At 38.0% G+C, this 25,886-nt stretch overlaps 2 long non-coding RNA genes across 4 annotated transcripts in view; one reads left to right on the forward strand and one right to left on the reverse strand.

Moving 5' to 3' along the window:
• The window catches only part of LOC131484375 (uncharacterized), a 536,971-nt gene that overhangs the window by 303,082 nt on the left and 208,003 nt on the right, over positions 1-25,886 (reverse strand). The gene's annotated exons all lie outside the window — the stretch shown is intronic.
• The window catches only part of LOC131484374 (uncharacterized), a 66,947-nt gene that overhangs the window by 22,656 nt on the left and 18,405 nt on the right, over positions 1-25,886 (forward strand). The window contains exons 3-4 of one of the 3 annotated variants that reach the window (XR_009248201.1): positions 7,907-8,045; positions 13,876-14,039. The exons of 1 other annotated variant lie outside the window; for it this stretch is intronic. This is a non-coding gene — a long non-coding RNA (uncharacterized LOC131484374). Of the gene's footprint in view, positions 1-7,906; positions 8,283-13,875; positions 14,040-25,886 lie in introns of those variants that run through there. One more of the 3 variants, XR_009248200.1, reaches the window with a different exon arrangement.

The raw sequence follows: 25,886 nt of genomic DNA on the forward strand, positions 1-25,886 counted from the left end.
GATACCTGTCTTTAAGAACCTATAAAACAAAGTTATGAAAGGCTCCTTCATGTAATAGAAATATTTAAACTCTATTTCACCTACTGATTTTTTTTTAAATTGTAGATGCTTAGGGATAAAAATTCCTTACACACAATGAATATGTATTATATAATATACAAAACACAATGATGATAATTCATATAATTAAATGTAATATATATTGCTACATATATTATATAATAGTATATCACATATCATTATGTATTCATATAAACTATATGACTATTACAACATCCATATAATATATATGATTATATATAATAAAATGATATGTAAAACCTTAGAATTCTGTAATATCTTGTGGTTTCCAGGAAAACTTTGATAAATATATTACTGGATGTCATTAATGACAAATTTTGCAGGTGAAAAATGCATAGCTCATAGATAATAGATGGTTTGTTTAATGTCTTACACCTGCTAATGGCAAATCCAGTAATATTAAGCTGTATGAATCATTTTCTTTTTTTTTTAATGTTTGTTTATTTTTTGAGAGAGACAGAGACAGAGCACGAGTGCGGGAGGGGCAGAAAGAGAGGGAGACACAGAATCCGAAGCAGGATCTAGGCTCCAAGCTGTCAGCACAGAGCCTAATGCAGGGCTTGAGCCCAGGAACCCCGAGATCATGGTCTGAGCCGAAGTCAGCCACTTAACTGACTGAGCCACCCAGGTGCCCCATATGAATCCTTTTCAATCACTCTTTCTACCATAAGGATTACAGTGAAATTTTAGGTGCATCACAGATAATAAGTTTAAAGAAAGACACATTAGACTGTAGTTGTGCGTTCTCTCTTCCTGTTAGAGAAGTGGAACTATCTTAAAAACCCAATCCCTAGAGCAGTAAATTAATAGTAAGTAATTCTTCTGGAAAAAAACAGGGCCTGAGATCTAAAAGGCTTATTTTTTCCACAGGTGTTCATATGATTAATGAAATCTTCAACCGTGTAATGTTTATTTCATCTCCATATGACAACCTCCTGTTGTGTCCAAAAAGTATAGTCAGAAAAACAGTCTTAATAATATCGGCTGTAAAATTATAATGAAATAAGATGATTTTAATACTTTCTCTGGGTGATCTATATGGGAGACTGCTAGCTATATTTATTTTGTAATTTAATAAAAATTTATTTTATAATTATCCTCTTGTCCGGTGAAGCTCCAAAATCATTCCTCAGCAATGTCACAGCATATTGAAGAAATCAGTTCCTTCACTCTTCAGCAATACCTTAAGAGGTTTTTTTTTTTCTTTTCTTAAGTTTAATTATTTATTTTGAGAGAGAGAGAGAGAGAGAGAGAGAGAGAGAGAGAGAGCGCGAGTGAGCCCATGAGCAGGGGAGAGGCAGAGAGAGAGGGACAGACAGGGAGAATCCCAAGCAGGTTCCACGCTATCAGGGCAGAGCCAGATGTGGGGCTCGAACTCACAAACCTTGAGATCATGGCCTGGGCCAAAACCAATAGTCAGACGCCGCCAACTGAGACATCCAGGTGCCCCAAGAGGTTTTCTTTTGTTTTAATTTTAGTTAATTGAATCCCTCCTTGTTTCAGATGTATAAAAGAGAAAATAATGCCCTGATTTCACATCCTCAGAATACCCCATATGCTGGGAACATTCTAGGAAAAGGGAAAACAAGAGGAAACAATCCTACAATAGAAAGCAACATTGTGTTTGTTTAAAACCCGCAGTTAGATAATCCTCACCAATTAGATATGTGACCTTATTTCGCATTTACTATCACTTATCCTCAGTGAGAATGCCTACTTTCTCAAGTTGTTTACATTAAAGTTTATGGTGAGTTCCAAAGTGTTTTGAAAGTGTATTCTCAGTGCTTAAAAATGGTAGCCATTTATTTGCAAAATGTATTCATAGTTGATTAATATGAACACAACAAAAAAGACCTTGTTAGCAGATCACAGGCATTTGTGAAAATAAGGCTTCGTAAAAAATCTGTTTTTCATTTTGCTTCCCTTGACTCTTACTTCTTCAAAGAAGGCCCCTACGTTCTATGACTTGCTTCAATTCTCCTAGGAAATAGCACAGAACTAAATTTCATTGATTTGGAATATCCCCTAATTCTTGATTAAGATAAACTATCATCCTTGCAAATACACCCAGTGATGTTGGCCACCTACCTTGGCCAACAGACAATACCAAGATTGGGTGTCTGGGGAATTAATATTATTTCCTTTTTCAAAGTTAATTGTCTTTTTCTGTTATTAACCCCAGGCATTGAATTGCTTTTAGGGTCTTTCATTTGCAGACAATTACTTCTTAAGCGCCATTGGTTAGGACAGCCACACTCAATGTACCTACAATCAACACCTAAAGTACAGTGAATAATCAGCTACTTTGTATGGGCAGGACAATATCCATCTTGCTGTCCTGAAAGTTAGTATTGATATGATTAAAACACTTAAACCTTTAAAATATCAGTGTTAAATGGAATCCCATGTACAGTCCTACCCACAAAGTATGCAAATTAGGAACCACAGGCTTAGAAAAGGAAAGTCATTTCTTCTAAAGTCACCTAACGTCAGTTGCAAAACAAATATCACTGTCAAGAACTGCAAAGGGTTTGAGATTTTGCCTTACTTGTAAGTTAACAGTTATACCTATGCTACTGTTACATAGATGCTGGCAGAAGATATGAAACTCCTTGGTTGGTGTACTTGTTGCATTCATGAGTGAATGAGCTTCACGTTCACAGTGGTCGCCCCTACTCTCAAATCCCACGGGGACAGGTAGTCTCAAGGAGATGCTGTGTACACAGGCTTGTGGTACAGATAATTAACTAAATTTCGGAAACCCCAGTTTTTTAAAGACAACTGCTAGCAAAACTGCCCAACCTTAGCTCCAGTGGAAAATATTATCCTTATTAATCTGATCAGGAAGCAAATGTCTTAACATACATATGGATGGATGGATGGATGGATGGATGGATGGATGGATGGATGGATGGATACACAGAGATTATGGATTGTGAATATAGCTATAGTAATGAATATGGATATGAATATAGATAGATTCATTCTGACCTAGTAGAGGACAGTTTGACGGTTACAGTTGATTAGATGGGGCTTTGTTTCCCACCCAGATTCAATCCATAAGACAGAATAATTTATTTTTTGATACATTTGCTAAAGAATGAAATTAATACTACAGAATTCTTTCACTGAGAATGTAGCATTTTGAGAGACATAGCTTCTTTATGTGTCTAAAATTCTGATTCTTGGGGTGTGTGGGGGGGTGCTCAGTCAGTTTAGCTTCCAACTCTTGGTTTCAGCCCAGGACCTGATCTTGTGTTTCATGAGATCAAGCCCTACAACGGGCTCTGCCCTGACAATGTGGACACTGCTTGGGATTCTCTCACTCCCTCTCTCTCTCTCTCTGCCCCTGACCCACTCACACTTGTTCTCTCTCCAGGTAAATAAATAAACAAAATAAATTTAAAAATATAGATGTTTGAAGCGAGATTCTTTTCCCATAATTTCTACTCTGTCAATAGCCCAGTAAATGAAAGACTTCCATTATTTCTTTTTTATTTATCTTTAGACACATGGACTATATCTTCAGACATAATGGATTGCCTGTGGTTCCCAAACCACTGTCCAAGTTTCTCTTTATCCCTCGCTTTGCAGATATTATTAAGTTTACTGGAAATCCCCCCCTCCTTACTTCTCTGTGTTGAATTCGATTCATCTTTCAGAGTCTAAGGCAGATACATCTTTTCATGGGAGACTGCCTAATCCTCTGTGTGAATAACGGTATTGCCTTACTTTGAAACAAAATCTTGGCTGGTGATATCTATATGTCAGCACTTATCTTCTCAAACCATCATTAGCTTTTATTAGTAAAAGGATTAATTACTAAAAATACCATAGTAAGAGCACCCAAAGTTTGCGAGAAGAACTGAGCTATATACTTTACATGAATTATCCCTAATCCTGGAAATTATCATTCAAAGTATGTATTTTGACCTTTATTTTATAGTCAAGGTAATTGTGCCTCCAAGAAGTCAATAAATAATTCCAGAATTCCCACAACTAGTGAGTTCTAGAAAAAGAATACACATCCATATCTTTGGATCCCCAAACCCATGAGCCAGCTGTAAATCTTATAAGGTAAATAATTATATAAATATTATGTCTCCAGTGCTCAAAATAAAATAAATGCCTGGTCTCTGTTAAGTCCTTGGGCTCTGCTTTTTTTATTTCATAAGTTTCATAATGAATATGCAAGGTTGGGAATATCTGATGTAAGTTTAAGCAAGACCATTGTGATTTACTCAACTCAGTGAAAACACAGCATCTAACACATCCTATCTGTCTATAATTTATTTTAGAGTCGGCCCAGGAACACACAGAACAATAACAAAATGATCTGTACAGTTTCCTGTCATTGAGGAAAAACACACCTCTTATATTAGGTTAACTTGGAGAATTCCATTTACCATACTTCTTTCATGATATATTATACTCCCTCGTGTGTCCATGGAGACTCTGCTGACACATATATGGGAACAAAGAAAATTGAACCACATATCACAGACAAACAGCCCAGGGCAAGAATCAGCAGAGGGATCTGGAAAACACCACTAAAGCAAGTTTTCTAAGCTAGAAGGCCACCAAAGCCTTAGTGTTGGGATTAGGTCCTATAGACAGTACAATTTAAAATAGAAATCAAATAATCCGTGTGAATGTTCACCATCACTAAGCAAGAATAAACATACAATAAAAGTAAAAAAGGAACAGATGCCAAAACCAAAATGAAAATGATTGCTTCTTGGAAATGGTATCTGTACTACTCCTTTTTTTGTTAAGTTTATTTATTTAATTTGAAAGAGACAGAGAGAGAGAGAGTGAGGGAGGGAGGAGCAGAGAGGAGAGAGAATCCCAAGCAGGCTCTGCGCTGTCAGCACAGAGCCCAACATGGGGTTCAAACTCAAACCGTGAGATCATGACCTGAGCCGAGATCAAGAGTCAGATGCTTAACCAACTGAGCCACCCAGGGGTCCCCTAACTACTCCTTAATGTTAAATAGATAATACTGATTATATGATGTTAATTAAGGCAACAAACATCTAGATAAATTGCACTCTGACCCTTAAAACAGAATCCATTTAGTTGTGTTCAAATATTTCAGTGTCACCTCCTTAATTCTGAATTGTATGAGCAACTAGCTTTTTTTCTTTTCAGTGCCTGCTTTCATCTGGGATTCCCCCTCCCCCTCCCCCTCCCTGCCTCCTTTCCCTCTTCTCCCCCTATCTCTATAACACACCAGGCAAAATTCTTATGTGATCAATCTGTGGCAAACTTCAGACCACTATTTTCTACATTCTACCTTCACACTTTGTGCCAGGAGCATATTCTTTTTTTTTTTTTTTTTTTTTTTTTAATTTTTTTTTTTTCAACGTTTTTAATTTATTTTTGGGACAGAGAGAGACAGAGCATGAACGGGGGAGGGGCACAGAGAGAGGGAGACACAGAATCGGAAACAGGCTCCAGGCTCCGAGCCATTAGCCCAGAGCCCGACGCGGGGCTCGAACTCACGGACCGCGAGATCGTGACCTGGCTGAAGTCGGACGCTTAACCGACTGCGCCACCCAGGCGCCCCAAGCATATTCTTATCTTCAACACAAACAATTTTGTAAAAGGCTAACTAGATAAAACTAAAAAGAGGGAAAATTCAAGTCACCTCATTACTTTTCAGTTTTGTTTTGTTGTTGTTGTTTTTAGAGAGACAGCACAAGTCAGGGGAGATGGGCAGAGGGAGAGAGAGGGAATCCTAAGCAAGTTCAGTGCTCAGCACAGAGACTGATGTGGGACTCAATCCCATGACCCTGGGATCACGACCTGAGCCAAAATCAAGAGTCCCGGCGCTCAACCGACTGAGCCACCCAGGTGTGCCACTTTTCAGTTTTATTGCACATTTCTATATTGACTGTATAACCTTCACATATCCTCATACAGGTTTTTATTCTACTCAGACTCTCACTGATTGTAAAAACTCTGCAGCAGATGCGTTGAGGCCTGTGAATAATGGGAGGGCATGTTCCTTATTTATGCGATTCTGGTGATTTCCCTCTTGGAATTTCATGGCTTTCACTTAAATCCTAAATGAAAGTTCCTTTCTGGCAAAACCAGCTTTCTTTTAGATTCCTCTGGTGTTTATTCCTGTACAGCTTAGGCTAAGCAGACCAGGCCTGGGTATTCCTAGATATTGGATGTACTGGAGGAGAACAATGTTGTGCTCTGGTAAATTAGGAAGAGTGGGATCAATGAAGATTATTGTGCCCTTTCTTTACCTAGTGACTCCTGAGGTGCCTGTGAGATATATTAAAAAATAATATTTTCATAAGACAGTATTTGTTTACTTAAATATTAACATCATGAATATTAACTTTGCTATTTAAGTTTATCCAAATAAATGTTCACTGAAATAAAGAAAATATATATATTATGGAATAAATTTTACAAAGTCAGTGCTTTGTTATGGTATTTTTTCAGCATTACACAATTTCCAGGATTTTCAAGATTATAAATTTATTTTGTTTTTGAACTGCTTTGTCAATTGGGTAAATAAAGAATGATTTAAATGTGACCAAGTCACATAATGAGGTGCTAAGTCCAGAAATCAGAGAAAGTAGTCTATAGAAATATATCGGAATCACTCATGAGACAACAGCCATTATGGCATGCTGGAGACCTACCATACCATGCATTATGTATGCAGGAAAGCAATTCTGTAGCTTTCTACACAAGTGTTGGCTTAGCTCAGGTGGTTAGAACAAATAGCTGTAAACTAGGTGGCTTATCAACAACAGAAACTTATTCATCACAGTTCTAGATGCTGGGAGTCCAAGATCATGGTGCCAGCACAGTCAGGATCTGGTGAGAGTTCTCTTCCTGGTTGAAGACCACTGAGTTTTCATTGTATCCTCACATGGCAAAGAGAGAGGGAGCTAGCTCTCCGGGCTATTCTTATAGGAGCACTAATCCCATTCATGAGGCCCCACAGTCATGACCTAATCATGCCCCAAAGACTCTACCCCCAAATCATCAATTTCAACATACGACTTTTGTGGGGATGAGAACATTCAGTCCGTAACAAGTATGTTTCTTCTTCTTTGAGGTCATCACACTTATTTCTAATGCTTAACCCAACGTTCAAAATCACACCTGGAGATAGCAAGTCCTGTACATCCTTCAGGGTAGGATGGAGAGTCTGAAACAAGAATGCGGATGACTCGCCAATATGATATGTAAAATATTGGGGACGAAATAATAGAAAATCATTAATTTTTGTGGTGATTTTCGGTGAGATACCTGCATGTGTGTGTCATAAAGAAAACATGGATACAGAGTTGGCCTGGGAAAGTGAGGCTCTTATGAATACTCACAATCTTGTTCTCGCCCCCACCTAGGGCTAAGGAAAATGATGCCACATGCCCTATCACAGCTCTCCACAAATAACAACAACAATCACAGCGACCCTATCTGTGATGGCAAAGCAATGCACCATGAGCTTGCCACAAAATATCGTCTTCTCACCTTCACAATTAGTGTGTAGGACGGTTTTTTTTTTCCATTTTGCAGATGGCAAACCTGAAATTGTTCATGAAAGAAAATGAGAGGTCAAGAGTAGGTCTTTCATTTGAATTTACAAAGAAATGGAGGAACAGAAATGCTAAGTGATTTACAGCCATGCAGAGAGCAACTAGCTGACTCTAGAAAACCAGCATAGCCCCGCCGACACCATTTAAAATGTTTCTGCAAAATGAGCCCTGGTTATATGAGCTTAAAAGATGCTGTCTGGCTCTATGAATTCACTGCACAGAATCTCACCAACCCCACCACCCCTTCCTTATAGTATTGGCCCTGTGACACTCACTACATGGCTGTTGAATTAAAATGCATCACAAGGTATGCTGAGATGCCCTCAAGAAGCCAGCTGCAAATCCTCTGCTTTGGCGTCTGATAATGAACCTTATAAGACCATCTTTCCTACTGTGAGTTTAAGGATGGGCAGTGCTATTGTGGTGTCTGCAATTAGTAATATTAGCGAAGAAAGGATTCTACTTTCAGGACAATTCAGAAAATTCTGTAATTTTGAAAAGAAATGAAAATGCTGGTTCTATAATGAAAGAAACTGATATTTTCTTTGGAGAGCCTCTGGCCATGTAACAATACAATGAATCTCAACGGTAGTGGCATCTTGAAGACCATGACTGGATTCTATTAATTGTAGAGATAAAGAAAACAATGCTGAAAAGGAAAGAATGGCCTGTTCAAGTTAATAGGCCTGGCTGAAAAAAAACATACATACATATATATATATATATATATATATATATATATATATATATATATATATATCTCACTTTATTCACTCGCTAGCCTGTGAATTCATTCAGCGAGCATTTACTGAGTATGTTCTCCATGTCCAGAAAAGTGCTATGCCCTGGGGAGACAGAAAAGAAAAGCACAGAGGTGAACATAATTCAGGCATGGTGGAATGGATACACTACAAATTGTCATGTGGTTTAACACGGGAATGTCCCAGGTACTGAACACATTAATGCACCATGATGAACTTTGGTCCCTCGGGGCTTTTGTTCTGTCCGAGGAGCTATTTTGTGTGCACACGGCATCTGGATATGACTCCTCATAATTTTATACTTTTATGGAATCTAAGTCATAAAGGAAATGGCCTTTTGGGGGAATTTACTATGTGTCAGGCGCAGTTGTGTATACTTTACAAATATCACCACTTTATTATTATTATGGAGGATTTCAGTGATACAGAAATAGATAAAGCATATTCAATATAAAAGGAGGAGAAAACAAATATCCATGTACCCAACATACTTCTTTTTAAACAAAGAGCATCATCAAGACCGTTAAAATACTCCTACCTCTACCTGATCCAACCCCTCACTAGAAACTAGATGATGCCAGGGAGCCTGGGTGGCTCAGTCAGTTAAGTGTCCGACTTCGGCTCAGGCCATGATCTCATGGTTCATGAGTTCAAGCCCTGCATAGAGTTCTGTGCTGACAGCTTGAAGCCTAAAGTCTGCTTAGGAATCTGTGTCACCTGCTCTCTCTGCCCCTCCCCACCTCTCTCTCTCTCAAAAAATAAACATTAAAAAAAAATTTAAAAAAAGAAACCTAGATGATACCATTAGCCTGAGCTTTTAATTCTTTTGAATTCTTTTGAGTATATATACACACAAATCATTAGTATGCATGTATTTATGTATGTAAATTTTTAATGCTTTTGAAGTTTATAATTAAAGGAGATCTAACATATTTACTCTTCTATAATTAAAACATTAAAACATTAATTTTGTGTTTGTTCTCACCTGTTTGTGAGATCTACCCATGTTGACATAATGGTTCTAGTTAATTCATTTTTCATGTAGTATTCTGCACAAGAATTCCATATATCATAGTATAAATGAGCCAGAATGCATATACGTTCTTTCCATGTACATGTTTATGCATTTCATGATGTATATATTACCAAAAAAAACACAAATCTGCTCAGAACAGCATTAAAAATTCCAGTGTGGTCACATGTGCAAGGGCTACTTAGAGATATATTTATTAATGGAAATGCTGGATTGCAGGGTAATTTACATAAATTACATATATATGTCTTATATATGTCGTGTGTGTATATATACATATATTGTATATGTCATATATGTTGTGTGTGTGTATATATATGTATATATATATACATACATATATATATATATGTATGTATGTATATATATATAAAGTTAAGATAGGCTACTGACTAAAACAAAAAAGAACCCAAATGTATAATTTCTTCTAATTTTTTTAAAGTTTATTTATTTATTTTGAGAGAGAGAGAGAGCAAGCAGGGGAGGGGAAGAGGGAGAGGGAGAGAGAGAATCCCAAGCAGGCCCCACACTGTCAGCACAGACGCTGATGCGGGACTTGATCCCACGACAGAGACAAAATCAAGTCAGACGTTTAACCGACTGAGCCACCCATATGCCCCTAAATGTATAATTTCCAATGGCTCTAACACCATAATAAACATTGAGGTTTCACATACTTATACAGCCTGAAAAGCTGCCCAGGCCCGTGGGGGAGACAAGCAACTTTGTAACAGCACTGAGCGAGGCCAACCAGGGGCTCGCTCCCTCTAGAAGCCCTTGCTGAACCTCCATGATCTTATTTCCAAAGTGGGTAAAGGGCTCTGTCCCTCTGATACCATAGAGTCCTGTGATCACCTTCACATACAAATCCTGACAGAGTTTTGTACCCTCTAGCTTATCAGACGGAAGAATCAATTATTCTGCAGGGTTTTGGGGAGGCATATAAAGCCCAGATGACAAAAATCCTCTTCTGTTAGTGAAATACGCTTAGCATTTCATCATTAATATTCTGCCATTTATTTAAAAACTTTATCATGTGTAAATATAAATGCCATGGGTGTGGAGGTCTTGTTTATGTCAACATTTATTTATAATATACTGAAAAAGAAAACCCCAAGAAACCCAGTTGTGAAAAGTGGATATGTGCATGCACTGGCAGTCAGCAAGAGCCTAGGCTGGATAAGCAATCAGCGACGAATACGCACCTTTTCCCAGCAGCGTCCTTGGGGTAGATTTTAAATTATTTAATATATATACTTGGGAGCCTGGGTGCTTCAGTCATTTAAGCGTCCAATTCTTAATTTTGGTTCAAGTCATGCTCTCACAGTTCGCGAGTTTGAGCCCCACATTGGGGTCTGAGTTGGGTGTGGAGCCTACTTGGAACTGTTTCTCCCTCTTCCTCTGTGTTCTCACACTCTCTCTCTTTCTCAAAAAAATTTTAAAAAAGACATATATTAACTATTAACTTAGGTCTTTTGTTTGATAATCTTGCTAGCTCCTCTCTGTCTCTCTCTCTATATATAAATATGTACATTTTGAAACTCATTCCATATATGATATATAAATGCGTGTGTGTGTGTGTGTGTGTGTGTGTGTATACACACACACACACACACACACACACACAGAGACAGAGACACACAGAGGAAAAAAATATATATATATGTATGTATATTTTTAAAACTCATTCCATGGTATATATCTTATAATTTCAATGAAACCCTGATGTAGGGATTAACTTCCTTTTTCCACAAATGAGGAAAACAGGCGTAGTGGTCAGGTGATGTTCATGTGGTAATATAATTAAATAATCAAGACCTTCATTCACGTTTTTCTGATTACAAAAACCTCTATTTTTTCCTGCCTCATGGTGCATGCCTTGGTGTAAACAAATATCGCTGTTTCTAAAGAGGGGTTTTTCTTCAGTAAATCCTCTGGCACTTTCATATATATACACACACACACACACATTCACATATACACACACAATATATATACATATACACATACACAAGCACCCGTATACATATATTCACACATCCCAACAAGAGGGGTTATAACTACTTCAGTGAAAGGATATAGGCACACACATGTTGGGGGGAGCATATAGCTAAGTTTGGGGTGTACATGGGTGTGCGTGTGGGTGTGGGCGTGTACACTCATAAGGCTCAACAATGGAGACTGTTTTCTAAGTTGCATTTTTCCCCAACCACAATGTCATTTTTTTCTAGATCTTCTTTATTATACTTGTCTCTTTGTTTTCAAAATACTCTAGTTAATTAACACAAAATATTCTATTATTTCTCTTAAGGGAAAAATGCATTTATTAAGCCTGAGATACATTCCTATTCAGTGTCATTGTCACATAGAAACAGCTACATTAAATGCAGATGTGGATGTGTCCACGAATGTATGCATCTATTAAGTAAACATGATATCATGCAGAATAAAGAATCATTGACCCAGGATTAAGAGACCAGGATTTTATTCCTGGCTGGGCTATACACAAATTTTTTGGCCATCTGAAAACTGCAGACACTAACCTGTGTTTGACTAGCTGTTCTAAAGTATCTTTAAATTCCAACCTTTCATTTATTTTTAATGTTTTTTAAATTTATTTTTGAGAGAAAGAGACCATGAGCGGAGGAAGGTCAGAAAAAGAGGTGGGGGAAGAGATTTGCAAGCAGGCTCTGTGCTGTCAGTGGGAGTCTGACTCAGGGCTCCCTCTCACAAAACCCTGAGATGATGACCTGAGTGGAAACCAAGAGTTGGTTGCTTAACCCACTGAGCTACCCAGGTACCCCGAAGTTTCAACCTTTTCAAAATCAGTGAAATGTTGAGGCACCTGGGTGGCTCATTCCATTAAGCATCCAACTCTTGATTTCTGCTCAGGTCATGATCTCATGGTCATGGGATTAAGTCCCCCACACCCACCACCACCTCGGGCTCACGTGCTGGGTGTGAAGCCTGCTTGGGATTCCCCCTCCCTCTGTCCTTCTCTCTTTCTCTAAATAAATAAACAAACAAATAAAAATCAGCTGAAGGTTGTAGTCAAACATTCAAGCTCTATACTGTCATTATTACCTTGGGCAAACTAATCTCTCTAGATACCTTGCTGATTGTACATGACCTCTTCTGCAAAATATATTATTTTAGTAGTAAGTTTCTTTTGTTTTTATTTTATTTTATTTTATTTTATTTTATTTTATTTTAGACATAGAACACCTATACTGTCATTATTACCTTGGGCAAACTAATCTCTCTAGATACCTTGCTGATTGTACATGACCTCTTCTGCAAAATATATTATTTTAGTAGTAAGTTTCTTTTGTTTTTATTTTATTTTATTTTATTTTATTTTATTTTATTTTATTTTATTTTATTTTATTTTATTTTTATTTTTATTTTGAAAAGGAGAGAGCACAAGTGGAGGAGGGGGCAGAGAGAGAGAATCCCAAGCAGGCTCAGTGCTCCACGCTGAGCTGCACATAGGGCTCAATCTCACGACTATGATATCATGACCTGAGCCAAAATCAAGAGTCAGATGCTTAACCAAATGAGCCACCCAGGAGCCCCATATATTAGTAGTAAGAGTTTCAGTGCATTATCGTGATAATTAAATTATGTAATTCACTCAGGGTCTTAAAAAGTGCCTAACAAATAGTTAACAGTTAATAAATGTTGAGAAATTAAATTCTCTTTAAAAAATGTATCCCAATATGCACAACTTAGTATAGGATACAGTTTAAACACATCACAACATACTATTCCTTAAACATGGAAAAATTAGTGAAAAGAAAGAAAAAGCATGCATGGCATAATTATTAATATATGTAATTTGATTTTATTTGAAAAGGACTAGGGCACATCAAAGGCAGATGTGAAAATGGTCTCTCTAGTCTCACAGCAAATGAGCAGTAAGGGCTTTTATGATTTCCCTCCTGCCATTGGGGAAGTTGTTGGCTCTCACCATCCATTGTCCTGTCGCTGACATCTCCCTCAACTTAAATTGCACATTATGGTGGCTACTGTCTGCCTCTCCAAGGAAAGAACAAATTGCCTTCTGTTTATTCCTGCCATCAATCAGGCAGGGCAATAGGCTATTTCCTCAAACCTCAGAAATGTGTCCAGCTCAATCCAAGCCCTAGTGGTTGGAAAATGTCCAAAGTCAGAATAAAGGATGCAAGGTTTGAAGGCCAGAGTTTACAAAAAGTAATCGTGCTCTCTTGGAAATTTTAATTATGATCTGTCTTTCTGACTCCTGGCAAAACTTAATAGTTGTTCTGTGGAACAGAGAAAAATCCACTGGAATGGAGATAAAAAGTCTTAGTGTTATGGCTGCTCCTGGAATTGCTGTATAATATCTGACACGATCCCTTCCATTTATTTCATTCACTCATATACGGAATGATGCTATAAAAATCTTCAGCACAGGGGCGCCTGGCTGGCTCAGTCAGTAGAGTATACGACTCTTGATCCGGAGGTCATGAGTTCAAGCCCCACGTTGGATGTAGACCACACAAAAATAAATAAGTAAGTAAGTAAGTAAATAGATAAACAGATAAATAAATAAAAAACTTCAGCATGACATTCAAAGCCTTGTAAGACTGCACCCTACAATGCTACCTCTATAGGGTGTCCTCATTGCTACCTCACGCCACACTCCATCTCCCAATCCTAATAAACTCCCTGGAATGTCCCTGAGTATTTTTTAAAAATATTTTTTTTCCAGATGGAATTACTTTAATCACACCCTTTGCCTACTTTCCTAACTTCTAGGCATTATTTGTTACCTAACACAGACGCCATACTTCTCCACGGATCTTTCCAAAAGCCCTGCTTTTGAATGGTTGACCACTTTTTTGGTGCTTTTTCTGTACCTAGTTCATACCAAATAATATTATAACATTTCTATATATCATCATTCATTGTTTGTAAATAACCTAGAAACCCCCCTCCTAACACAGACATACATTTTATTCATTTTCCATGCCTAGTTTATACAATGATGAATAACCAACTTAATAAATTTTTGTGGAATGAACAGAGAAATGGAACTCCATTCCCTAGTAAAATGGCTAAGTGGGATTCTGAAGTTCACTTCAGCTATAAAAATTAATACATGCAGCGTACCTGGGTGGCTCAGTCAGTTAAGCAGTGACTCCTGATTTCAGCTCAGACCATGATCTCACAGTTCATGAGATCAAGCCCCATGTCAGGCTCTGAGCTGTTGGTGTGGAGTCTGCTTGGAATTCTCTCTCTCCCTCTCTCTCTCAGCTCCTCCTTGGCTCATGCTCTCACTCTCTTTCCCTCTCTCTCTCTCTCTCAAAAATAAATAAACACTTAAAAAATCAATATACACATGCAAACACACCTACCCCAATGTGAACAGAAAATGGAACAATCTTATTTTATTTCTTAAGCAATTAACAAAACTTAAACTATAAAATGGGTCATTTTGGAAGTAGAGATTATGCTTAGGTGAATATAAAGGTGTAGGACATTAGATACATTAAAAGGGATTCAGAGAAGATCCAGTTACCAGGGTAACTAACCCACAAGTAAAACACTGAGAAAATCCTAAAGCAGGCATATTCAAAAGGGAAAGGCAATTGTGTCATGCTAGGACAATTTCCTTATAAGCCAAAGAGAAAAATTCTGAATCAGAGCACTTGTGGGCCCCCCTGGCTCATGGTATACAATTATGCAAATGAGGTTACTTAAGTCAGTATTTTAAGTGAATAGACATGTATTTCTCAATAAACACTTTCAATTTAAATTCAAATCACTAAATAAAAATTACAATATCCAAAAGTTTAAACTCTATTGAGACCTCGAAGAGATTAGTACATAATAATTCTTGTTCTTGTTTTCAAAACGTTTTTGTTTTCATGTAAATGAAAACCTTTATGATTGTCCCAAAGCTGATTTTCCAGCACCTTCCTTTACACAGAAATTAGGGCTGCCAGATTTGACAGTCTATCTTGTCCCAACGTAGGCCTTAATTTGATTATTATAATGAGGTACCTTATTTTTGTCTTCATCTTCATGATTACTATGGAGCCTTGCAATCTATTCATATGTTCAATATATATCTGGATCTAAATTGTCAATTAACGGGCGCCTGTGTAGCTCAGTTTGTTAAGTGGCCGACTTCGGCTCAGGTCATGATCTCAGGGTTCCTGAGTTCCAGCCCCATGTCGGGCTCTGTGCGGACATCATGGAGCCTGCTTGGAATTCTATCTTTTACCCTTTCTCTCTGCCCCTCCCCCACTGGTGCTTTCTCTGTCTCTCAAATAAATAAACTTACAAATTAAAAAAAAATAAATTCCGAATTGAGAGGATTTTAAAAATTTCTTTTTGTTTTCACCTCTCAACAATTATAAATAACTTTGCTAAAGGTCATGAGGCTTCTATTGCTTTGGTGGGATTGGTTGGTCTAATAACCATTTTTTGTGAATCTATCCTTCCTCTCAGATAGTTTTGAAGATCTCCTTTTTTAGTGTTCTGAAGCTTCCCTAACATGTAGAATTATTGTTGCTTATTCTATAGGGAATTATTTGCGCCTTCAAGTGCTGAAGATTCAGGTCTTTCTCCAACTCTAGAAATTTCTTGGCCATTCTCTATTCAAATATTCCTACCCCCTCCTTTCTCTTCTATCATACATATACTTGTTGAGGGAGGAAAAACCTGTTCTCCATTCCTGATTCTTTCCCCACTGATGGGCACCTGTGGGCATGTCACACTGTCATTTCTCTATCACCTGGTTGGCATTGCCACAGAGGAAGGAAGTGGAGTAAACATCACGCGTGATAACTTGGGAAAAGAAGCAAAGCTGACATTTGTAAACCAGTTCTGCCATTTGGGTCCAAGTGACTTAGAAGAAGCGGGGAATCCTCCTTCTGGAAGCCTGGCTGGGTCCTGCGCTGCTGTGACGAAGTCAAGTTTCCTAAGCCCGAGGAAAGGCTCATTTGACACTCAGTCTTTCTTCTTTCCTTACTGTGTTCTAACCATCATCAGTGAAAACGACACTGTCTTTTGGACGTTTCTTGCAGACCCCAGCATTTCCAGTACATCAATTAGTGCAGCGTATCGTTCGTATTCAGGATTGCCAGTCAATCTTTTTAAAATCAGCTTCATTATTTTCTTATGTCATAACTTTATTACGTTTAATTACTTATTTTTGTGTTTCATATTCCATTTCCAGCATTTGTTTTAGATGCCTAGGAGTCCGATCTTGGTATTTCCAAAGTTGTAAAAAAAAAAAAAGAAGGGAGGCTTTACTGAATTAGTATGCCACTGTCCATCAGCAGGCTTCCTGGTACAAGAGACAGATTTCATGGCAGCCACGGAAAAAGAGCCAGCTGCTTGATTCTAGCTTCTTTCTCTTGGATCATAGCTCCAAGTACACATCCTTCATCTACTTGGGTTGTGAGACATGGCAGAGTCTTAATTTTGGTAGAGACCAGGAGTGGCCTTGAAAATCACTCACAGAAGGAGACAGCACTGACCTGCTGTGGGGATCTTTCCTGAAGGCCCAGCCCAAAGCTTTCTCTTTGAGTCTTGTCTGGATTTTTGAAGCACCTGGTCTCTTGGGGCAGTTCTACATAACTGATTTTTATGGGAATTCAGATTTTATTTCTGTCGAACTTCCCTGCCGGAAGCATAAAAACAAAGTGAGGCATCCTGTAAGTCAGATACACATCTCTTCAAAATAAAGATTGCACTTCTAAAACTTTTAATTCCTTATATCGTGGTCCTGTAGCCCCAATCTATGTTTGCAAAATATTAAATAGCAGTAAAGAGCTCAAAACAAAGTGCAATGTGCCCCTTTCTCTTATTCTTCACTTTCTTTCTTTAAAGGAAAATACACATAATTACTTCTGTGGTTAACTTTTCTCCTGTATCTATCTCGAATGCTATAAATTTATTGTTGTTATGATTTATCACCTTTAGAGTTTTTTTAAATAAACATTGAGCTTTCATTGTCAATGTTGATAATATTGTCATTCTGTTCTAGAATGATCTGGCTTTCATAATTTGAGAACAAACCCACAACGCTGGTGAAGAAACAAGGACCACATTATGACCAGATAGTGTCTTACATTTAGATATTATTTCCTCTGCAGGTTTTGCTTCACGTGAAGTTTCTAATTACATTTGTTCCTCGCTGTTGGCGTTTGAGAGCCCTGATAGAGATACACCTCATTTCATTGCAATTTATTATGTTTTTCAGATAATTGTGCTTTTTACAAACTGAAGGTTTGTGGCAATCCTGCATTGAGTGCATCTATGGGTGCCATTTTGTCAACAGTAGTTGCTGACTCGTGTCTCTGTGTCACATTTTTTCAATATTCGAAATTTCATTAGTATATTTACTACGGTGTCCAGCGATCAGTGATTATAACTCAGTGACAGTTCAGATCATGGTTACCACTTGTTAGCAGTAAAGTGGTCTTAATTAAGATATGTACGTTGTAGTTTTACGCATAATGTGACTACACACTTACTAGACTATAGTGTAAACATAACTTTTAGGTACACTGGGAAACCAAAAAATTCATTTGACTCGCTTTATTGTGATTCTCTCTTTATTGCAGTAGAACCAGACCGGCAATATCTCTGAGGTATGCCTATTCACGACACACTTCTAACCACCTGACTTTAGGACTTTAGTACTGCGAGAGGGGGGACTTAATAATTATCTTTTTTGGAGCTCTTCATATGGCTTTAGTGTTTTAGCGGAATGAGCATATAATAAGCTTTTTAATTAGATACACATATCCAGCCATTCTTGGGCAGTGGTAGGCAACTCCAACCTGGGCAGAGTCTTTGCCAGGACATTTATCCTATGACTGATGGTCCACTGTAGCTCATGCTTTGGGAGGTAGACTAACTCAATGAGAAAGAAGGAAAAGAGACAGTAAGTGAACTCCTTCTCTACCAATCAGACAATTCCTTTAAAGGAGATAAAGTGAAAGGATAAGAAGGCAAAAGTATTGCTTGAAGTATAACGTTGCTGCACCTGGAAATGTAAAACCAAGAAAGGAGCTATCAGTTGCCCACATTTGCAATATTCTCTACCGTTATTATACAAGTGTTCACACATGTTTCAGTCATGTGTTCTATGTCTAGGCTCTTTCACTTGGGCTGCTATTTCCTTGGCACTCTCCATTGTCATCACTGACTGGTTGACCAGTTGACTGCAGGCAACCAGCTCTCCTGGAACTTCTCTGTAATGGTTTCCTTCCATTTTCTGGATCCTGTATCTTCTCCTTTCTGGGTTCACTCTACATTTCTTTCCTTATGTAACTTCCTAAGAAACAACATGGGAGGTAAACTAAATGGGTGCAAGGAGTCTCCCTAAAAAAAGTAAACAAAGATCTGAGAAGAAACACGGCAGCTTATAAGAATACTACCATTCACATGCTTTAGGTTTCGCCAGGCGTAATGGCATAATAAAATTTCATCTTAAAATAAAAGTCTTCCAGTTGACAATTTCTACTATATATACAGAGATGAAAAACACACTTTTTAGCTTATTATTCTTGAATATGAATGGAAAAAGGAAGGATCCAAAAATAATTGTGAAAATAGGAAAAGACTAAGAGTAAAATATCAAAACTAAACTGATCCAAGATAAAACACAGTTCAAGAAGCAGAGAAGGATATGGGGCACATGGGTGGCTCAGTTGGTTAAGCGTCTGAGTCTTGGTTTCAGCTCAGGTCATGATCTCACAGTTTCATGAGGTCAAGCCCTGCATCAGGCTCTATGCCTCTCTCTCTCTCTCTCTCTCTCTCTCTCTCTCTCTCTCTCTCTCTCTGCCCCTCCCCTACTCACGCTGTGTATCTCTCAAAATAAACTTTAAAAAAAATGAAAAAATGAAAAAACAAAAGCAGAGAAGGATATAAAGACCTCTAGTTTGTCATTTCAAAGAATTCAAAAAATTTCACGTGCAACAGGGTGGGGTGGGAGGGTCTGAATAAATTCCTCCAGTGATTTACTGGTAAACTTGGAATTAAATCTGTAGCCTACATGACCTGATATGATCAGGTCCTGCCTTACTCTTCAGACCCACTGTCTATCACTTGCTTCCTCATTCATTAAGTAATGAATACTTTGACCACTCTGGCTCACTGCTCTTCCTCAAGCACAGCTCAACCTCTGGGCCTTTGCACTTGCTCTTCTTGAAATGCTCTTCTGCAGATTTTTGCACAACTGGGTTATTTTTGTCCTGTAGGCCTCTCCTCAAAACTTTCTTCTCAGAGAGCTTCCCTGCTTATCTTATCTAAAATACTTTCTAATACACATATATTCTCGCTTAAACTGGCAATTCTATTCTAGGAAATTGTATGTTTCCTAGAACTTAACAACATTGTATTTCAATTACTTATTTCATACCTTCCCATTAGAATATTATGTCTTGTGTGACAGGGAGTGATTTCTTTGTTTATTGGCATTTCCCCAGATTCTTACAGAACTGTCTGGCACACAGTGGGTATTAAATAAATATTTGTATAATGAACAAATGATTGTGTATCATATTTTATCAGGTATTTTACATTTTAAATAACTTTATGGTTTGTTGACTAGTTCTATAAATATCTGTGTTAAGTGTTTGTGCAAAAGCTAGAAACCAGACAACTCTTATCTATGTTAGAAATATGTGATGCTATTTCAAAGGTTAATAAATAGTTTGATAACAGTAAGTCTTCACTGAACTTCTGCATAACAAACACTATGCTTTAGGTACATTATTTCAATCTATACTTAAAGTGATTGCTTATACTATGTACTCTTTTCTCCATTATACAGAAAGAGTAACTGAGACTGAATGAAATTAATTACTTCACCAATTACTTGACCACTTACCAACGGTCATCCACAAAAAGGTGGGCCCACTAATTAAAATGCAAGTCTATTTGACTCCACAACCCATGATGTTGACAACAGCTACCTTTCAGATCAGAGTCCTAATTTAACTGATCTATATTAGTCACCACATAAATCACATCTACTTATAAAATTTTTATTTCATTTTATTCCACTTTGATATTCAAACACATTCTTCCCTGTGTTTAATTGGTCTGAGTCTGACACAAACTCTAGGTGATTTATTTAAAAGTCAATTTAATTGGATGGTGTTCTTTGAAGGATCTGTATTTAATATCTAATTTCCCATAAATGTTCATTACAGTCTGACATCTTCCCTGAACAGCATTGGTTATGGCTCTAAAGATGATCTCACAGATCCTATGGTTATGACAGTTGGGTCTGCTCTTCTCTGTAAGGAAGGTCTACTTGTGTAGGCCTCCACATCTGCAAGATACAGACTGACAGAGAACAGACAGACCGATGGCACTCAGAACACAGAGCGCTCCACTGTTGGGACAGAATGGCATTTGGGCTGCAAAGAGAGTATTTTCAGCTCCTGTAAGAGGGGACGGGACCTTGCTGCACTTATCATCAACAACATAAATGCTCCGTGGAACACATTCAGCAGATATTCAAAATACGCAGTCACGACACCAAGAAATGTTACATTCTCGTCTTCTATTCTAGTCCCAATTGGCATTTCTTGAGGTTGAAGGCAATGTGAGCATTAGGGACAGGCTGAGGATGCTTGCTGTACATCTCACTCGGCTAAAAACAAAGTTTAAAGCTGTATATTTTGTGTTTGGGGCCATTTCGGTATGTCTCTGACACCAGAATGGCTACAACATGAAGTGCTGTGAGTATAACCGTGACCCTTCACTTTGACTAACGTCTCCTACAGAATCTACCCACTCCACTCAGTACTTAACCCACAGAACTTCTTGTATGCCACACCCCAGCACCTCTAATTACCTTGTGCAACACACTCTTGCCCTCACTTGAGAATATTCTTCTCCTCTGGCAACGTTAGTCGTAATATTTTCACTGACACCTGAGGCAAGGTTGGCTACAGCGTCTTCTTTGGGTGTATGGTAATACGTCTGTTTATCTAGCTGTCTCTCCAATTAGGATTGAGCTCCTAGGGGACTAGGAACTTATTTCTTCTTCATATTCTTAATTTCTTAAGTTTGAGAATAATGCATGATACACAGAAGAAATATAGTAAATGATACGTGAATAAGATGAATGAATGAGTGAATGAATAAATGAGTGAAAGAGTGAATGAATGAATGGCTGAATTTCAAGCATTTAAAATAAACCTAGGTTCTACAACCTAGGGCGCCTGGGTGGCTCATTTGGTTTTGGCTCTGGTCACGATCTTGTGGTTTGTGAGTTCAAGCCCTGCGTCGGGCTCTGTGCTGACAGCTCAGAGCCCGGAGCCTGCTTCAGATTCTGTGTCTCGTCTCCCCTTCTCTCTGCCCCTCCCATGCTCATGTTCTGTCTCTCTATGTTTTTCAATAATAAATAAACGTAAAAAAAATTTTAAGTTAGGCATTGACAGGAAAAGTGAGATAGGAAGAGTGGACACTGTTTGCTGTTGAGTATGTTTCTACTGCCAGTAGGAGAATAAATCAGTTCAGTGGGATACTGAATGGATTGGGAATGTGGACTCCAGTGTCCAAGTTTCTGAGCTCCAATCCTTCCTTAGAAGTCTCTTGCTCTGTGTCCTTGGACAAGCTACTAAACTTCTCTGAGACTGGATATTAGGAGTCTCTATCAACTGGATTCAAGTCAGACTTCAATGAGAGAATATGTAGATGTCTTTAGCACCATACTTAGCCCACATTAAGGTCTCAGAAATGTGAACGGCTGTAGAGATATCATGATATTGTCTTACTGTCTTGTGGTTGTGCTGTAGGAAGAATAGGTCTGGCCTATTGACTATGAGCGAAAGCGTATTGTCTTAAATAACAGAAGATTCTACTTCTCTCTAGCTAAGCCTGAGACCGATGCTTTATGATAAGGCGCTGGTTCTTAAATACTTGAAATAAATAACAACCTGAAGGTTGTTTAGCTTAATTAAAAACGCATGCCTACCCTCTCAGCCATTGCAGATTCAGAGCATAAGAGAGGATGTCCTTGCCTGTGAAGAATTTATAGCCAGGGGAGACAAAAAGAACTACTTAAAGTGGTCAGCAAAATTCCTCTGTTTTCTGAACAAGAGGCTAATCCAGTTTAGGTAAATTGTGGCATGTTGGATAAGCACACTTGTTAATAGGTCTGATCACTCATTTTTTCCTGGATTTCTACTAAAGAAAGCCAGCAGTCAGCATATAATAAAAAGGTGGATTTGGGCTAGCATGCTTAGCAATTTTCCCAGATACAACAATCTTACCTGTGGGCAGACCTGTTAGTTATTTAGAAAGTAAGAATGATTGACTCTTTTCACCTCTTTTACTTGCTTTCTGATTACTTCACTTACTTGAAAAAGACTGCCATCGCCAAATATTTTTGTTGTTACTATAGTCAAGTTGTGAGAACAAACAGTAGTAATTAAACTTGAAAGACATGTACTTCCATCAAGGACTAGATATATATGTGCATTCTCTTCTTTTCTCTTATAGGAGTGTGTGTGTGTGTGTGTGTGTGTGTGTGTATGGAACCTGATCATGGTTGTCACCGCTCAATGACAGAACAAAGAATCCGTGGGAGTAAATAAATAAAATATCGTTCATTAGATAAACCTTAAGCAAAATATTCGGAACTAGCCATTTTATTTGTTTTTCCTATAGCCATCATTCAAATATTGACAGTAACATTCAGGAAGCGTTACCTAGCATGGGTATCATTTTACAACATTGTGTGTACATGGTCTTTTGTTGGAGACAACGTGAAGTCAACAAAAGAACCAAAACTGACCATTCACACTGTGACACAAGTGTACTTTATCAGAGAGATGTGCACACACATGCACACACACTGCACTCGTGCACGTGCACACATACATGCACACCACCCACACGCATGCCTTTTGACCTCTAAAAACCAGATATCGGTGTTGTGTTTCACTCAAAGTGCCCAAACCCATCCTCTCCACACAGGTATTTTAGTTTATTTCCCCTCAATGATCCTAGGCTTTCAAACATCATATCCTAGATAAGAGCTATCTTCTGAATCCTTATCTTATGTTTCTGACCTCAAAACACAAATATTTCAGAAGCAATGGAAAAAAAAAAAAAAAGCACATCTCAATCATTGGCAGGAAGACAGGAAAAAGGTTTAACAGCAAGAGCACAACACTTATCTTGATCAGTTATCCAGCCACACATGGATCCAGTCAGACTCGGGCTCAAATTCTCTCTCTTTAAAATTTCTTTAGGCAAAACCTATAGCGGGATGAGCATCTCTCCCTGCCTTCAATATAAAAGTTCTACTAAGTATTAAATGACACAATTACACAAAGACTTTTCTAAACTTTAAAGTGCCATGTAAGTGTGAATTATTATTATTTATTGCTCATTAACCATTTCCCTGTATGAAAATCCTAACTTGTAATTATGGAAACTTTGGTCATCCAGTATCTTCAAAGTCTCTTCTATCAAATTGTTTACAATTCTATGATTCCCATCATTCTCTGAACAGCTATGAAGTTCACTGTGACCAAGTGAAAGTCTTAGAGAAACTAAAATACCCTCCCTCTCCAGTTAAAGTTCAAGTTAAAATGATCAGAAAGCCCCTGACAAACGTATTACCCATATTTTTTTTTTAATTTTATTAAAATGTAATTTAGGGGAGATAAGTCACGTAAACATACACTCAGTGAATTTAGACAAACTCATATACTTATGTAACTGACACCATCATCAAGATACGGAACATTATCATCACCCCCAAAATTCTCCTTGCCTCTTCTCAATTTATCCCAACTAAGGCCCCAGGCAGCCAACGATCTGCTGTCATTATATATTTTCTAGGCTTCCATATCAATGCAATCACACTGCATACATTCTTATCATCTAGCTTCTTTACACTGGAATAGTGTTTTAAGATTCATCCATGTTGTGGCAATAATTTAGCCTTCTTTGCTACTGAATACTATTCATGGTGTGTATATATCAAAATTTGTTTATCCATTCACCTGTTGATGGACATTGGGTTGTTGTCATGGCCTTTTATGGATAAAGTTGCCATGAATATTTTCACACTTGCTGCTATGAACTACATTGTGTCTCCCCCAACCAAATTCACATGGTAAAGCCCTAATCCCCGGTATGATGGTATTTGGAGATGGGGATTTGGCAAAGTAACCAAGTTTAGATGAGGCCATGAGGGAAGGCCTCCATGATGGGATTAGCGGTCTTATAAAATGAGACAGGATGCTCACTCTTTCCGTTTGCCATGGGAGAACACAGTAGGAAAGTGTCCATCTACAAGCCAGGGCCACAGTGGTATCCTGGTAGTAGACTTTCAGCCTCTAGAACTGTGACCAATACATTTCTGTGGTTCAAGCCACCCAGCTATGGGTGGCTTCTTTTGTTATCACAGCAAAAGCTGATTGGCACTGGCCTTTGAGCATGCGTTTTCAATTCTCCTTAGTAAATTCATAGAGATGAATGGAATTATGGGTATGGTAGGTATGTGATAACTATGTTAACTGATTGACAAAATGTATCTCAAAGCGTTAATCATCTTACATTCCACTGTAATTTTTCCATTGTGCCACTGTGAATGCCAGTTGTCCTACCTTGTCCAAAATACTTTGTTGTAAGTTTTATCCTCCCATAATTAAGAAAAAAACAAGCATAAAACAAAGTTTAAAAAATGTGCTATGAACATCTGTATTCAACCCCCTAGATTGTACCATTAATATATTTTTTATCACATATCTATTCTTCTACATACCCATTAATTCGACTTATTTTTGGTGCACCTCAACGTTAATTGCAGACATAGGTACACCCTTTCTGTAAACTTCAACGTTCAAATCATTAAATAGAATTCAGCATTTATAGATATATTTTTTAATTTCGAGATGAATTTTAAATACAGTTAAATGCACAAATGTAAATAAATGTGCCTTTGCTGAGTTTTTTTTTTTTTTTTTAATTTTTTTTCAACGTTTTTTATTTATTTTTGGGACAGAGAGAGACAGAGCATGAACAGGGGAGGGGCAGAGAGAGAGGGAGACACAGAATCGGAAACAGGCTCCAGGCTCCGAGCCATCAGCCCAGAGCCTGACGCGGGGCTCGAACTCACGGACCGCGAGATCGTGACCTGGCTGAAGTCGGACGCTTAACCGACTGCGCCACCCAGGCACCCCATGCCTTTGCTGAGTTTTGAAAAATGCTGGTGGACCATTCCCTGGAAAGAATTAAAACACTGAGATCATCCCAAGAAGGTTCTTTTTGGAACCTTAACAGCTAATGGAAATCAATATTCAGATTTTTTCCACTGTAGATGAATTCTGCTTGTTCTGTTTTTTATCTTTTTTTTTTTTTTTTTTTAATTCATCCAGCATCATGCTGAAACATACATACTAAATCAGGCAGCATGCTCTTTTTTAT

The sequence above is a fragment of the Neofelis nebulosa genome, chromosome 9 (genome assembly GCF_028018385.1).
Source record: "Neofelis nebulosa isolate mNeoNeb1 chromosome 9, mNeoNeb1.pri, whole genome shotgun sequence".
NCBI classification, from domain to species: domain Eukaryota; kingdom Metazoa; phylum Chordata; class Mammalia; order Carnivora; family Felidae; genus Neofelis; species Neofelis nebulosa.